This window comes from Poromitra crassiceps (assembly GCF_964638095.1).
Source record: "Poromitra crassiceps genome assembly, chromosome: 11".
NCBI classification, from domain to species: domain Eukaryota; kingdom Metazoa; phylum Chordata; class Actinopteri; order Beryciformes; family Melamphaidae; genus Poromitra; species Poromitra crassiceps.
Window position 1 is genome coordinate 24,884,341 of NC_139643.1, and position 16,904 is coordinate 24,901,244.

The window sequence follows — 16,904 nt, forward strand, 5'->3', positions numbered from 1 at the left end:
AGGGCTGAGTCCTGTACAGTACAATAATAGACAAAATCCGTTATCAAGATATTGCTTTTGGAGACACTCCTCATGTAAAGTTTGTATATATACATAACTTGGCACTGTACAGCTTTCCTATTCTCTCTCTCCTCCATCAGTGTGTCTTTCTAGTCTCTTCTCTGTCAGTTTACCACACTGGGACATTGCAGGCTGTCCCTTCTTAGCAGAGGCATTTTGGGAAGAAAAAAGAAAATCTCATCGGATATCACAATTTATTTTAAAACATTCTCCATGGCAACCAGGAATATATATATATATATATATATATATGTATATATATATATATATATATATATATATATATATATATATATATATATATATATGTGTGTGTGTGTGTGTGTGTGTGTGTGTGTGTGTGTGTGTGTGTGTGTGTGTGTGTGTGTGTGTGTGTGTGTAACGGTGTAAATAATAGTGCTAAGTAATGTTTATAATAATGTTTAGTATGTTGTTGAATTCATGCTTAATTTGGGACAACCAGCCAGAAGGGTAATTCTTTAATGAACAATGCACCACCTAGTGGATAGCCAAGGCTTTTGTTTCGCAATATACACAGGTGCATTGTGGTCAATCCCACAGAAAGAAATCAAACTGTGGGTGAGTTGGTCTGCTCCTTGCTCCGTGTAAAAGCTCTCAAAACTATCATTTAAGTCATCACACAGTGTGGAAAAGTTATCAGCATCACGTTGTGTCTTACTGACCACACTTTGGTTAGCTGATCGTTCGCTAAAATGCATTACTGCTGATTGAAACGTGATGAAAACGCACGCATTGCTTTAATGTGGGGTTTTCTGTCTTTTGAACAAAGTTGGAGCAAGTTGCCGATCGTCTCGCAGTAGTGCTGACCTGCTGGTTGTGTGTGTCCCACTGTACATGTATGTCATTATGTACGTTAAATAGCATCGCCACTTTGTTTTAGTTCACTACGTTAATAGGCAAAAGCCATTCATTTCTGTTTGTGGAATGTGACTGCAGTTCTTTTTGTGCACCGAAGGTGGCAGCATTGCACGATTTATTAGATTTCCTTGTAAAAAAAAACGATTGGCATTTCAAGTATGAGGATGAGACTGTGTTGACTACTGTTGAAACTGCATTTCATTGTTTTGCTGTAACTGATATGGCTATACAGTATGTGTGGAGTGTTTACATTTGATTTAGCTATCAAATATGTCAAATTATTGGGCTATAAAATGTTACTGTAAATTGGTAAACAATATAATTTATTTGTGTTATCAGATTTATTTTGCTATTTTTATGGATTTGTCATTCACTATACGATCACAATGTTAAGTCACACAGAAAGACTACATCAAACTGTGGTTGGAGCAAGTTGCCGATCATCTTGCAGTAGTGCTGACCTGTTGGTTGTGTGTGTCCCACTGTACATGTATGTCATTATGTACGTTAAATAGCATCGCCACTTTGTTTTAGTTCACTACGTTAATAGGCAAAAGCCATTAATTTCTGTTTGTGGAATGTGACTGCAGTTCTTTTTGTGCACCGAAGGTGGCAGCATTGCACGATTTATTAGATTTCCTTGTAAAAAAAAACGATTGGCATTTCAAGTATGAGGATGAGACTGTGTTGACTACTGTTGAAACTGCATTTCATTGTTTTGCTGTAACTGATATGGCTATACAGTATGTGTGGAGTGTTTACATTTGATTTAGCTATCAAATATGTCAAATTATTGGGCTATAAAATGTTACTGTAAATTGGTAAACAATATAATTTATTTGTGTTATCAGATTTATTTTGCTATTTTTATGGATTTGTCATTCACTATACGATCACAATGTTAAGTCACACAGAAAGACTACATCAAACTGTGGTTGGAGCAAGTTGCCGATCATCTTGCAGTAGTGCTGACCTGTTGGTTGTGTGTGTCCCACTGTACAGACTGACAAATAAATACTGAAGTGCTCCATCCATCTCGACTCCCATGCCATAAATGGGTTGACACGCAGGACAGAAACAGAGTGGCCACACACATATATATATATATGTATATATATATACTGTATATATATATGTATATATATATACTGTATATATATATGTATATGTATATATATATATATATATATATGAGACATGACAAATACAAAACTGAGATTTACAATACTTCCATATTCCAGAATGTAAGATAACTAACAAAACAAACAAAAGGACACAAAGTGTCATATAGAAAAATAGTACATGTTAATTACAAACGTATACAAACAGCATATTTTTTCTTCTTTCCCAGGCATTACTAATACATTGAGCTATATCAAAGACTCTCTTATGAAAGAAAAATTCAAGTCTAGGCACATCCTGTAACCAAAAAGCTTCTGGGTGAACATCAAACACTTTTTCATACATTGTGTGTCTCAGGTGATCGTACAGAGGACAATAAAACACCAAATGAATTTCATTGTCTATCTCCCCAAGGTCACAACATAAACACAACCTGTCCTCTTCTGGAACTGTGTTGAATCTACCACTTTCTAACGCCAAAGGGAGGGTGCCGGATCTGAGTTGTGCACAGACCACATGAAAGGACACATGAAAGGAGCTGCAGATTTATACAGGTATGTACTATGACCCTCTTCTTCTGACAGCTAATCCATCCAGCATGGTTTAATCATTAAACAATCAGCAGGGATTATATGAATTTTGCTCCTTGTTTGTCAACATTGGAGTAGAATAAGTTTGTTTGATTAGAACGACAGCAGCAGCTAGCCTCGTTAATCCTAAACCTGTCGACCAGCCTTCCTCTACGCTGTCTGACGGGATGGAGGGAGGAAGAGAGAGGAGAACAGGTCTGGATTATCCTGCTGTGGAGGGAGGAAGAGAGAGGAGAGCAGGTCTGGATTATCCTGCTGTGGAGGGAGGAAGAGAGAGGAGAGCAGGTCTGGATTATCATGCTGTGGAGGGAGGAAGAGAGATGGAGAGCACGTCTGGATTATCATGTTGTGGAGGGAGGAAGAGAGAGGAGAGCAGGTCTGGATTATCCTGCTGTGGAGGGAGGGAGAGAGAGGGAGAGCAGGTCTGGATTATCATGTTGTGGCCCCCAGGGCAAACCTGGTCTTCCCTCCCCCTTCCCCACCTCCAGCACTTCCAGTGATTGCCATTCGGCTCAGTGCCCTGTGAATCTGCCTAAGGGCGGACATTCCATTTGCCTCGGAACTTGGAAGTCCCATGCAGCTGGGAATGACGTCACACCTGAGTCGACAGCGTTCCAGTAAAACAGTCAGAAAACCAGCCAGGGTTAGCTCTAGCCAGGCTAGTTATTGTTAGCAATACCGGTTGCATTATTTTGCGGTATTTTGCGCATACAAACACTGTAGCAACATATCCACAGATAGAAGTTAGACAGTACTGTGTGTACAACTGATTTGAATGAGACACAATAAGACAGAAGTGCTAGTAAACAGTGTATTCGGGCTATACAGCTTTCACTACTGTTGATGCAGGAGCTGCCATCTTGGATTTTGAGGTTGAGGTTGGTGAGGTTCCCCCGAATTTCAGACTAGGAAATCCGAGTTCAGGTGACGTGCAAATGGAACGCAGCATTACTGTATCATTAGGGAAAGATAGGCGACTACTTTAGAGCGCCCCACAAAAGTGTTAAACAACTATTATGCCTCTTTATGATCAATTTAGAAGAAATATGAAATGATTGACTTCAAAACTAAACTCTTTCATCTTGTTCAGCTCCTACTTCATGGTAACGTGGGGGGTGCATTTGGGGGCCGATGCAGGCTAACATGGAGGCTACACTCAGCATCTGTGAAGTGAGCCGCTGCCAAGAGATCAAGTCAAGTCAAGTCAAGTTTATTTGTATAGCACATTTCATACACAGAGGCCATTCAAAGTGCTTCACATAAAATGGTTGACAGGAAAATAAAAGAATAAAAGAAGAGAATAAAATGGACATTTAAAAGCATCACAACAAAACTTTAAAAAAGGGTATAAAAAGTGCATTAAGCAACAGGCGCAGCAGTTGCAAAAAGAGTTAAAGACTTATAGAGGACTCATTGGGTTTGCATAATAGACTATATAAGATCATATCATTTTTGTTGTGTGCGCTCCTGCATTTCAGTTTGAACAGACTGCATGGGAGGTTTGAGGTGTGAACTCTGAAGAGAGGAGGGGAGAATCTGAAATGATAAAACACCGGCAACCTAAGTAGTAACCATATGGGTATTTGGTATCGGCGAGTACTCTGAGTAAATGACTGGTAAGTAGGGATGCACCGATATGAAAATTTTGGCCGATGCCGATAACCGATATTAACATTGCTGTTATGGCCGATAACCGATATTTACCGATGTCGATATATGATCTGTATAAAACCACATTTTTATGATCATCACATTTTGTACATACTGAAAAACACATGTTAACACTGAATTTGAAAAAGTTATGCATTTCTTTATTTGCAAAGCCTTTGGAAAAGCCCATAAATCATAGATTTACTGCATTATTTCATATCAATGTGAAGAATTTGGCTGATAATGATAACCGATATTAACATTGCGACATCTGACCGATGCCGATATGACCGATATGTTAAAAAATGACTAACATCGGCCGATACCGATATGATTGCCGATATATCGTGCATCCCTACTGGTAAGTAAATGACTCTTTCAGAGAAAAGGTTGTGCTGCACCTAGTAGTAGAAAGGATGGGTTGGGATTCAGGGGGCCTCACTCTTGTCTTTGCCCAGGAGGACCTCAAGGAAATCCGTCCGGCTGCAACTGCAATTATTGAATTCAGATTCAGACTAGTTTTGAAGGGCAATTCAGTTTCAGCCTACTGTACCAAATCAACACTATAAAAAAAAGCTCACAGGCAAGCAGCAAGCAACAACGATGACATGACATGACATAATGACACAACATGACATAGCATAGCATGAAGATGGCTGAGATAGTACATATAGCTACAATATACAATTTACAGTTAGGTTACGAATGTACATACAAACCCTGAGCTTTCGGGGGCCCTCTGTGGTCCGGGGCCCCAGGTTATGATGAACCCTGCAGCCGGTGCTGTTGGTAAACCAGACACTGAGGAAGAAGAGGGGGACCCAAACTGAAAAGACTTCTCCCTGCTGATTGGGAGAGGCTCTCCTCTCTCCAACTAAATTATGATCAATTAAAATGCTTTTTTGATTGTCTCTCTCTCTCTCCCTCCCTTCCTCTCTCCAGATGTTGAAGAGAGGGGAGGAGGAGATGTGTGTGTGTGTGTGTGTGTGTGTGTGTGTGTGTGTGTGTGTGTGTGTGTGTGTGTGTGTGTGTGTGTGTGTGCGCGTGCGCATGCGTGCATGCGTACAATTTGTCTGTATCTGTGTTTTACCGATGTGCTCCTCACATATTGTGTTATGGGTCATTTACTTTACTTTATTTCTTCAACAGATTCGCCTGCGCTGCCCCTCACATCTGCTTCTGGAATTGTGCGACACCAGTCTACCAGCAGACTTAAGGTACTTCTGATGAACTACACTAATTGTCTGTGACATTTAAATGGACATTACAAGATTTGTACAGTGCGACTGACTGCTGCATCTGAACTGGGCCTTAAATTTGACAAATTGGGGACCGAAAGATTAGACAGAAGCATCACTAGGGTCATTTTCTCATCTAGAATTTGAATTGGTCTGAATCAAAAGTGAAGTTGTGGCAGTTCTTCATTAGTGTCTCTTTACAAATGCTCAAATATTTAAAGGCATGTTGTATTGCGAGAGTCTCGTCCCTCAAGTTTATCATTTGCTCACAAAGACTTTAAAAAGTGTTATAGTATAGTGTGAAGTGTTATAGTAAAGTGTTACTAGTACGACCATTTTAATTTGTTCAATTCAAAGTGACTAGCAGAATACCCTGTGTGACTGGGGCCATTGAGTCAGGCCTCGCTCAGAGTTGGCATGCAGCCTATCCTCTCTCTCCCCAGAGGGTTGTCATAGTCCACTTCACCGGCTGATTCAAACTCTGCTCACCTGTGTGCTGCTCCAGATTTCACTGGCTGATTCTCCGCTTATCTGCTCCACTGTGGAGCTCTCCGCGGTGCTGAACATGTGCTGAGGCATTTTGGCCAACTGATTAACCTTATTTCTCCCTCCTTTCAGCCACTGTTGCCCCCTGTGCTGGACAGTCCATTGCAGGCAAATGATGGGAGAGGAGGTAAGTCACTGGTCGACCCTGACATGGACACAATTAAATGAATGATACATTTGCAGGACACTCTGTAAAAATGTCTCATTGTAGATTTCAGATGCTCCGAGGGTTCGCCCGACGGTCGTCCTCGTACCACCGACTTGTCTCTGAAGAGGAAACGGGTGGACTGCAATGGAGAGATGGAGGCTCCTGAAAAGACAAGGTATTTCCAGATACATGGCCTGATGTACACACTGATGCACTCTTTCACTTGGGGGAATGAATGGGTGAAGTGCTGTCAGAATTGAAAATTGAGTCTAATCTCAAGTTCACCTTTGGGCGAGTCCTACAGTTGACAGTTGTGTATGACAAGCTAATTAGTGTATTGATTTATTTATGAATACATTTATACATTCTAATGAAAATGCCACCTCTGACTTGTTTGCTGAAATGTGTCATTATTGTTCCTTGTACAGGTCCTCTTGCTTCAGACACCAGGATTCAGAGCAGTACCGTAAGGTTTGTCATGAAGAAACGGAGGCTCCTGAAAAGATGACAGTATCTCGACGCACGCAGACACTCAGACACACACACACACACACACACTGACAATCTTTTTTACTGCACTTGATGTTGTCTTATCTTTGACTTATATTTTACTTATGATGTTTTTACAGTTATGTTAATTTTATTTGAGCCATAAATAAGGCTGAAGAAAAATGTTCCAGTTGGACTCTATCTATTCTCTCCATTCTTTGTTTTATTATTGTACATAATGTTTTTATAGGGAAAGTTGTTGTTTCTATGACTCCATGTTTACCTGCCACAGAAAAGGTGTTATTTGAAGATTTATTTTTTAAATGTACTTTCATACTGTATTGAAGATGGAAGCTTGTTTTTGTGCAGTAATATAAATACAAAACAGTCTGTATACTGTTATGAAACCGTTTTAATGAACATTTCAAATAAACCAAATGTTTGTTTATACCAATTTGTATTTTTCTGATTTAATATAATATATATATAATAATATAATATATACAGTGTATACAGAACAAAATATAACCTGTGATTTTTTTTCTACAAAAAGAAGCATCAAATACATTTTCTCACTTGGACATATACATGATATATAGCCTACACTCAAATCAAATACTGTAAATACAGTCTGCAATGGGCAAAATGCATTAAACACAAAAAATAAAGGGGATATAATAGACCCTTTTCACGGGGGGGGGGGGGCATTCTGTGTCAAAAAGGCAGAATAAACAGGTGCAAGCAAAACACTAATGAGGGTTTCCACATTCCAAGCATGGGAGTTGGAAACCCTCATTAGTGTTTTGCTTGCACCTGTTTTTACCCTGCCTTTTCGACACAAAATGGCCCCCGTGAGAAGGGTCTGTCTGTTTCCCAGGTCAAGAGTGTCACATGACTGTTCATCTCCCAGCGCCCCGCCCACCGTGCCACCTGCTTATTGGAGGATGAGATGTCAATCAAATTTTCACCGTCAAGTTTGAATCTTGTTTCGTCCAGGTTCAGTGCAGTTATATTACTCAGTCGACTCAGTCTACATGATAACAGCGCAGTGATGGATCTTCTCGCAAGCAAGGTAATTCTAGCACATTTGATGGTTACATAACTTACAAAGCTCCGAAATGTTTTCCGAGTTATATTTGGAGGAAGAATTTAACACAAGAACCTAACGTTAACAGTAAGTGGGCAAATGTCAACCACTTCAAGACAGCGCAGTTGGCTAGCCATATTAACATAATGCTAGCTACCGCAAAGTCTTACACTCAATTAAATCAGTTGACACGGAAGATCTGGATTCAAACATTTCTAACATTGCCAGATTCGACGTTGCTACCAAATTTTGTAGCTACAAGCGTTTGTAAAAAGAGAGAAAAAAAAGCTAACGTTAGCATGCAGGTACAACTTGCTAGTTAACGTTAATTTGCTAGCAGTAGCTAACAACTAGGGTGACCATACGTCCTCTTTTGCCCGGACATGTCCTCTTTTCACGTCCTGTCCGGGGTGTCCGGGGGGGGTTTATTAATTATTGAAAATGTCCGGGTTTTCACAGGACCATTAGGCATAACGGTGCCTGGCGCTTTAAATAGTACTCTGTTGCGTGTGACGTAATCCCTGAGAGGCTGTCTCCCTTGTGGGCGGCTCTTGTGTCACTCACAAACATTGGAGCAGCACTGGCTCCGAGCCTCCTACTACAAAATGCCCCACTTACCGTCCTGGTCGGGACAAATGGGAGGCGGAGTGCACTGTGTGCAAAGCTGGCACATATGTGTCCCTTTCAAATAAAGGTGCGGGGGATCTGAAAGCTCACATGGACACAGACAAACATAAGAAAGCTGTGCGGGGGGAGAGTTCGTCTACAAAATTAACGGACCCGGGAAAACGGAGGATTTGCATTTCATACTGTGAAACACCACAACAGCTACAGGTCCATGGATTGCACTATAGTGCCTTGAAGTAATATTGATAGTATTATATTAATATTGAAGTAGCCTAATTTTTGTTTTGCTACGGTTTTATTATTTACATTATTACATTGACAATATTGTAAGAGATATTTTGTTAAAATATTTTCTAATACAGAAGAGGTAGGCCTATATTATTTATAACATTATTTCATATTTTTGTATTTATTTTTCCAGTAAGACTTGAAAAGAGTCTTTTTTTTGTATTATAGGCTATATAATAAAGTATCTCGAGGCGGAGCCGAGTGTCCTCTTTTTGGAAATCAAAATATGGTCACCCTATAACAACCAGTGTAATTATTGTCTGGTTAATGTTTACATTTAACCGTGAACGACCTAGTTTCTGAAAGGGTAACGGCCGTTAACATAAAAGCAATATGCTTTCGTGCATATTGCTTTGAGTTAACATAAAAGCAATATGCTTTCGTGCATATTGCTTTGATGTTAACGGTCGTCACCCTTTTTAGAATAGCGTCAGTAGGTCATTTACCAAAGACGTACGGTTAGCCTTTTTTTTCTTTGCGTGTGTGTGATGTGAGCCATGTCTTCACGCTATTATCAGTTTATTTGCATTTCGTTGCTGTTTGTTGCCAACTGAACTCAATTGGTTACAGCGAGGCAGATATTGTTTTGACAGCAGCATCTTGGTCGAGTGAAAATGTATTGATAAATGATCGCTTATATATGTCTTTATTTTTGTTCCTCTGTTACGAACAGATTCGTCAGAGCAAGACCATCCCCTTTTGCTCTGCACAAACCTCCTACAGTATTCAGCTCCTGGACTGGCCCCCCACCTCTCATGGCTCCTCTGCCTCCTCTCCTTGGTCGCACGACTCGGGCTACACCTCCAGCAGGTTAGTTGTTTGATATTTAAACCCAACACATTCAAAACTCTTGATTTGTACCATGGCACTATTGCCACAGTTTCATCGGTTGTCAAGACTAGAGGCAAATTCAGGTATTTGAGTCAGAGATGGGTACCTTCACTTCTCCATACCTGTACATGGTCAAATTGCATCACAGTTTACAACATTTGAAATCATTTCACACATCATGTCTGTCCCCATTGAAAGCTACATTACATTTACATTACATTACATTACACATTGTAACTACAAAACTGCAAAAGCATGCTTATATACTAAAATATGTCAATTACATTATAAATCTGCTATTGGGCAGAATAGATAAGTTTAACTTTGCATTGATACAATATTAAAGGGATGACTTCAGACTCATACTGAATTACTTCCCCAACAATTTTTTCTTGCAATCCATGACTTGCATAATTTCATATGGATAATTACGCTTCACTCTGTTTAGGAGTGTCCCATGTGACGACGAGAGCTTCAACGGCCATGCTGAGCCGATGTCTTACCGTGAGTGGGTGCAGATCAGTATGGACATGATGAAGGTGCCTGCTGACAAGCTGTGGGAGGTGGTGGCCATCATTGAGGCCCGGGAGACCCCTTTGCAAATAAGCCCAGAGGAGATTATGGTGGACTTCAAAACGTTTCAGCCCTCTACACTGAGGGAGATGCAGAGGTGCATTATGAGGTGTCTGAGGAAACGCTCCAAGAGTGTTAGCAGTAAGTGCAATTCCCTCCCGTTCCCTTAAAGCGTTGCTTGTCAGCTATATTTAGCTAGACATATTCTCTCTGAAGCCCTCTGAGACATGCTTGTGAATTAGGGCTATACAAATAAACTTGACTTGACTTGACTTGACTTGCTCTTTCGACCAATGCATCTTTTTTAGATTGAGAGTTTCATGAAATACATATTTTCTTTACTTGGGATTGAAGTTTGACATTTTTCTTTGTCCCACAGGAAAAAAGTGCACCCCTCCGCCCGCTGCCTCCTCTTCCTCCTCATCCTCCTCATGCTCCTTGTCTCACCCCCGGCCGTCTCACCCCTCCTCCTGCTCCTCGTCTCACCCCCGGCCGTCTCACCCCTCCTCGTCCCGTCCCACATGCACCCCTCCGCCCGTGGCCTCCTCTTCCTCCTCATCATCCTCCTCCAAGGCGAGCAAGGTTGGCTTTGTTTAATCCACAGTTTGCAATTCCAGAGTACTATGATGTTTATTCTGAATGAATCTCAATACTCAATTTGAAAGAGATTACTAATGAACTCTGATTTGTCTGTTTTTAGGGTATTTTGTTGAACAACGCTGACGCTTGGGCGAGGCTGATTCAATATTATAAAAGCAGGAAGGGGCCAGAGTCTGTCTCCTCGTCCTCGTCTCACCCCTCCTCGTCCCGTCCCACATGCACCCCTCCGCCCGCGTCCTCCTCTTCCTCCGAGGCGAGCAAGGCCAGTGCTAGGCCTTTGAAAAGGACCAGGCCAGAGTCCGCCTCTGCTCCGCCGGCCGTTGCTCCCCCACCAGAGAAACGAATGCGGGTAAGGAAGATGATTGGGCTCATTATGCCTTTTGAATTTACAGTATGAGTGTTACATGAGACTTGATAATTTTTTTATTGCTTTGTCTAAATGCAAATTAAGCTTATTGATGTAACAATGTCACTCTGTGCAGGTGGTTGAGGCCGTGCCCGTTTCGAGCTACTCCCCAAGCCTGAGCGACAGCGAGGACGAGGACAGCAGCAGCAGCAGCAGCAGCTCTGGCAGCAGCAGCAGCAGCAGCAGCAGCAGCAGCAGCAGCAGCAGCAGCAGCAGCAGCAGCAGCAGCAGCTGTGACAGCAGCAGCAGTGATTCCAGCACTTCTGATAGCAGTGACTCTGAATCAGGTTAGCTGCTCTCCTCAGTACTCTGCGCTCACCTACCTCCACTCTTAAAATAAGACAGAGATAAGCTATCTAGCTAAACTTCACCTGGACCAAATTCACCTTATGTTCCAACGCAGGGGTCAGCCAATTACTTCCTGTTGTTTTTACACTTCCTGTGACAGCACAGTACTTATTGTTTTCATTGTGTTAACTGTGGCCAACACTGCTGAGGGGCTATAAGGTGTGTGCAGACCCCTAAGAGCCTGAGTCAGACTAGGTTTGAAACAAACAGCGTCAAGTGGGCGGGGTTACATAAGGTGAATACTTGGTTATTAAACTTTTTTTTTTAAATTTTATTTAGCCTTTATTTAAGCAGGTACAACAGTTACAATTGACAGACATGGTGACGTTTTAAAAACAAACAAAAAACAAGGTTTGCTAACGTGTATTTCAGGGTTGTTTAACGTTAACATGACAGCTTTCCCTCTTTGTGTAACAGATGAAGCCATGGCGCCGTTAACACAGCTAGGGTTAGGGTTAGTGGGGCGCCTGAGCGACACCAGCAGCTCTGACGATGACAGCGATTCAGGAACAGGTTAGCTGCTCTCCTCAGCACTCCTCAGTGTGTGTGTGTGTGTGTGTGTGTGTGTGTGTGTAGGTGTGTAGGTGTGTGTGTGGGTGTGGGTGTGGGTGTGGGTGTTGGTGTGTGTGTGTGTGTGTGTGTGGTTTATAAATATTTTGACAATCTACATTCATCTGTAAGTGTTTTACCGATGTGCTCCTCACATACCGGTATTGTGTTAATGGTAATTGACTTGACTTTCTTTCTTTCTTCTTCCTGATAGATCCGTGGCCTGCTGCACCTGCCCAGACAGCTCTTGACTTGACCACCTCCCTTGAGGTACTTCTGATCAAACAGCAACACTTTTAGTACTCTGTAATGTGTTACACTATTTGTACAGTATTTGTACCCCCAGAGGGTTTTCATAGTCCACTTCACTGGCCAATTCAAACTCCGCTCACCTGTGTGCTGCTCCAGAGTTCTCTGGCTGATTCAAACTCTGCTCACCTGCTCCACTCTGGAGCTCTCCGTGGTGCTGAACATGTGCTGAACACTAGTCTTTTTTTTCCCTCTCCTTTCAGCCGTTGTTGTCCAGACCTCCGCCCGCCGCCTCCTCTCCAACTTCCTCCGTTAAGAGACCGGCGTCCGGCTCCGCTGCCCAGTCACAGAAACACAGACGGGTAAGGAAGATGGATTTCTCTTAATCGATTTTTTTTATTCTATTAATTTATTTGATGGGGACAATCATCAAATTGTTTTACACACACACACACACACACACACACACACACACACACACACACACACACACACACACACACACACACACACACACACACACACACACACACCTCAACGTGTCCACACAGGCTACTTGAGAGAATAAAGGTAACACACACATACACACACACACACACACACACACAACCACACACACAAACACAAACACACACACACACACACACACATACACACATACACACACACGCACACACACACACACACACACACACACACACACACACACACACACACACCTCAACGCTTCCACACAGGCTACTTGAGAGAATAAAGCAGTGTCTTGGTTTGTGATGAAAGGCTTTTGCATGTTTTTATATGCTGGATCACCTTCAAATGACGTCAGGTTTTTCTGTGTTGAGTTCCATCTTAAAGTGTAACTTAAACCCAAAACACTTTTTTTCAGCTTTTAACCAATATGACTTTGGGGGTGGTGTGTGAAGAATTCTCGTCAAAATTTCCACATTTGAGTTTAAACTGTTACCATTGTACCATTTGTATAATTTTCAGCAGCATAAGTTCCCTCTATGGGTTGAACACTGCTTTTTTTTGTGCCCTCAAATGAAAGGGATATTTGGTACATTGTAGGGCTGCACGATATGAGGAAAAGCTGCGATAACACTGTTCAATATTGTGATGACGATATGACCTGCGATAAATAAAAGAATGGTATAAACAAAAATATTGATGGGTAGGGGTGCTCCGATCCGGCTAAGCCACGATCCGATCCGATTCCGATTCCTGGGGTCACGATCCGATTCTCGATTCCAACGATTCTCGATTCCAGAATCTAGAATCGATTCTCAATTATGTAGTTTTATATTGCAATAACACACAAAGGTAAATCTAAGACAAAAAATGACAAATGTATTAATGCTGAACTTCAAATTCAACTTCTGAAGTATTACAGTGAGGGCCTAAATTCATTTTGCAATATGAGTGTGTTAATTTAAGCATACGTATCAGAGGGTCATACGAACAAAAATGCACTCTTGAAGCTAAAAAAAATCCAAAACCAACAAGTTCATTATTTACATTTTTACTTCAATGTAGAAGAGTAATTTCTTACACATGAGATTACTTTTAGCCTTTTAGTCAAAACGATTATTGAAAGATATTCCATATTCCAGACTGAAATGTTATAACAGAAGTGGAGTATTGGCCAGAATGACATGAACATTTGGACACTTATTCAGCCGGTATCTTGCATGTTGCGTTCAGGTGCACTGTAAAAAAAAAAAAAAAAGATTAATTTTTTTCCGATAACACGTGACTTTTGCGATGTGTTCATCGCGCATTTTCATATCGAGATGACGATGAAAATACGATTAATCGTGCAGCCCTAGTACATCGTGACGTCACGGTGGGGTTAGCACGCGCCCCACTCATGTGAAAAAAACATTTTTTTCCCCATTTATTATTACTGTAGTTCACGCGGTTCGAGCCCTTTAAGACCAATGCATCCATGGGTAATGCCTACTGTGGCTAATATTAGCCGCTAGTTAGTTATGTTATATGGCAGTAAAAAGCCACTGAATATTACACAACAGCAGTCTACATGAAAGTGTCTGTTGTTCTCTGCATCACAGCTGGCTCCCATAATGCACAGCAGCTCCTCCACACCTGCTCAGAGCTCCACCCAGTCCCGCCCCGCAGCACCCACAGGACGAGGATATACACGCAAGCCACAGGGGGGCAAAAGTAAGTGTGTGTGTGTGTGTGTGTGTGTGTGTGTGTGTGTGTGTGTGTGTGTGTGTGTGTGTGTGTGTGTCGTATACCAGAGGTTTTCAAAGTGGGAGGATGGCCTCCCCAGGGGGCCTCCAAACAGTTTCAGGGGAGGCTCAGTCAAGAGAAGTGAAAAAATACTACATAACAAATGCTCTGAATTGTGTTTTGACTGTTTCCTTCCAGTTATCTCTTTAATCATCTCTCTCTCTCTCTCTCTCTCTCTCTCTCCCTCTCTCACAGAAATCTGCCCCCTGATGGCCAAAAGTGTTCGAGACTTCAAAATGAAGATGAAGTATTCAAGATGAGGCCAGCTCTATGTGCTGGCCTTCTTCCATGCCGTGGTGCAGGAGAAGATTGGTGTTGACAAGTGTTTGACATGGACGTGAATTCGAAAGCGGTTTGGCCCGGACATCTCCCCCACCTCGGTGGTGCTGCTTCAGGAGCTGGAGCGCTTCAACAAACTGGTGGTCTGTATGCAACACTCTCTGGCTGAGCTGCAGAGGGCCTTGGCTGGTGAGGTGGATATGAGCAGCGAGCTGGACCAGGTTGCCCGGGCCGTCTTTAACGGTCACATCCCTGCCATCTGGAGGAAGCTGGCGCCCAACACTCTCAAGTCCCTGGGCAACTGGATGATTAATTTCAAGAGGCGCTATGAACAGTACAGGTCCTGTGTGGATGAGGGCGAGCCGAATGTAATGTGGCTGTCAGGCCTCCACATCCCTGGGTCCTACCTGACTGCTCTGGTCCAAGCCACCTGCAGGAAGAACAGCTGGCCTCTGGATGGCTCCACGCTCTACACAGAGGTCACCTCATACCACCAAGTCAGTGACAGACCTGGACAGGGCTGCTTTGTGCCAGGCCTGCATCTGGAGGGAGCAGACTGGGACATGGAGAAGGGCTGTCTCATAAAGAGTCAACCCAAAGAATTGTTGTCGTCCCACTGGCCATCTCAAGGTTATCCCCATAGAGACATGGGGACATTCTGCCTCAAATGACAGAATACGTTATATATATAGCACTTATGTTGTGTGCGCTCCTGCATTTCAGTTTTAACAGACTGCATGTGAGGTTTGAGTAACCATTAAGTAACCATTATGGGTATTTGATATGGGCGAGTACTCTGAGTAAATTACTCTTTCAGAGAAAAGGTTGTGCTGCACCTAGTAGAAAGGATGGGTTGGGATTCAGGGGGCCTCACTCTTGTCTTTGCCCAGGAGGACCTCAAGGAAACGCAACAATGATGACATGACATGACATGATTTTTTACATTTGTTGTCTGCGCAGCCCACCACACAACAGCTTTTAGCTATGTTTAATTCAAAGAAGAGTGTCTGTAAATAGTTTATTTTATTAGATTGTAATACATTTTATATTGTCATTTTGTTCACTGTAAATTGTTATTGTATTAGATTTTAATCAATTTTATTGGCAATTTCTTATCAAATTTACTTTTTTCAACTTGTGTACAATTTTCAAATGTTTTTATAATGAATGTAATTTGTATTTTATATTGTCATTTTGTTCACTGTAATTGTTATTGTATTAGATTTTAATCAATTTTATTGGCAATTTTTTATCAAATTTACTTTTTTCAACTTGTGTACAATTTTCAAGTGTTTTTATAATGAATGTAATTTGTAATGTTTTTGTTAATTAAATGAAACTTTTTGCCCTGATTTATGTCCAGAATCATTTTTGTGTGATTGTGATTGAAATGCCCTGTGCAGTGGTGTTTGGTAGCAATCGCAGAGCACGTTTCTGTACCTGTCATGGCTGTGTGACATTTTGTTTTCCTCCTCATGCTATGAGTGTGAAGTGGCAAAAATGCTACATTTGTGTCATTTCTGGTTTTCCAGCAAGGCACCATTATTCCTTCAAAATAAAATATTTAAAAGCTGCGGGGCAGTGCAGGGTTTGCTTTATCTTTTATTATTATTACCCCTATCCCTCAAGAGGCCCTCCCTTTTGCCAGGTCGCCACTGTAAATAAGAATCTGTTCTTAATGACTTGCCTGGTTAAATAAAGGTTAAATTAAAAAATAAAGTGTCCTAAAGCAGCCGTTCTCAACCTTTTTCGGCTTGTCACCTACTTGATTCATAATCAGATGCATAGAAAACTGTTCTGAAAAAAAGCAAATATACTGGAGAAAAAAAGATAAATGTTTATAGTAGAAATATGTTTGGTTCCTATTCCATAAATCACCTTGTGGCCCCCTCTTGTTATCTGGTGACCCCCTGGAGGCTCCTGACCTCCATTGTCATAGACACTGAACTCACTCACTTAAAGCATCAGCTAAATGTTTTGATTGTTCATGTCAAACTGACAGTGGAGGGTTTTAAAGTTGCCACTGTTGACTTGCCCTTATAGGCTGCTTGGCAACGAATGAGACCCCAAATGCTAAAATGAAATAATATGA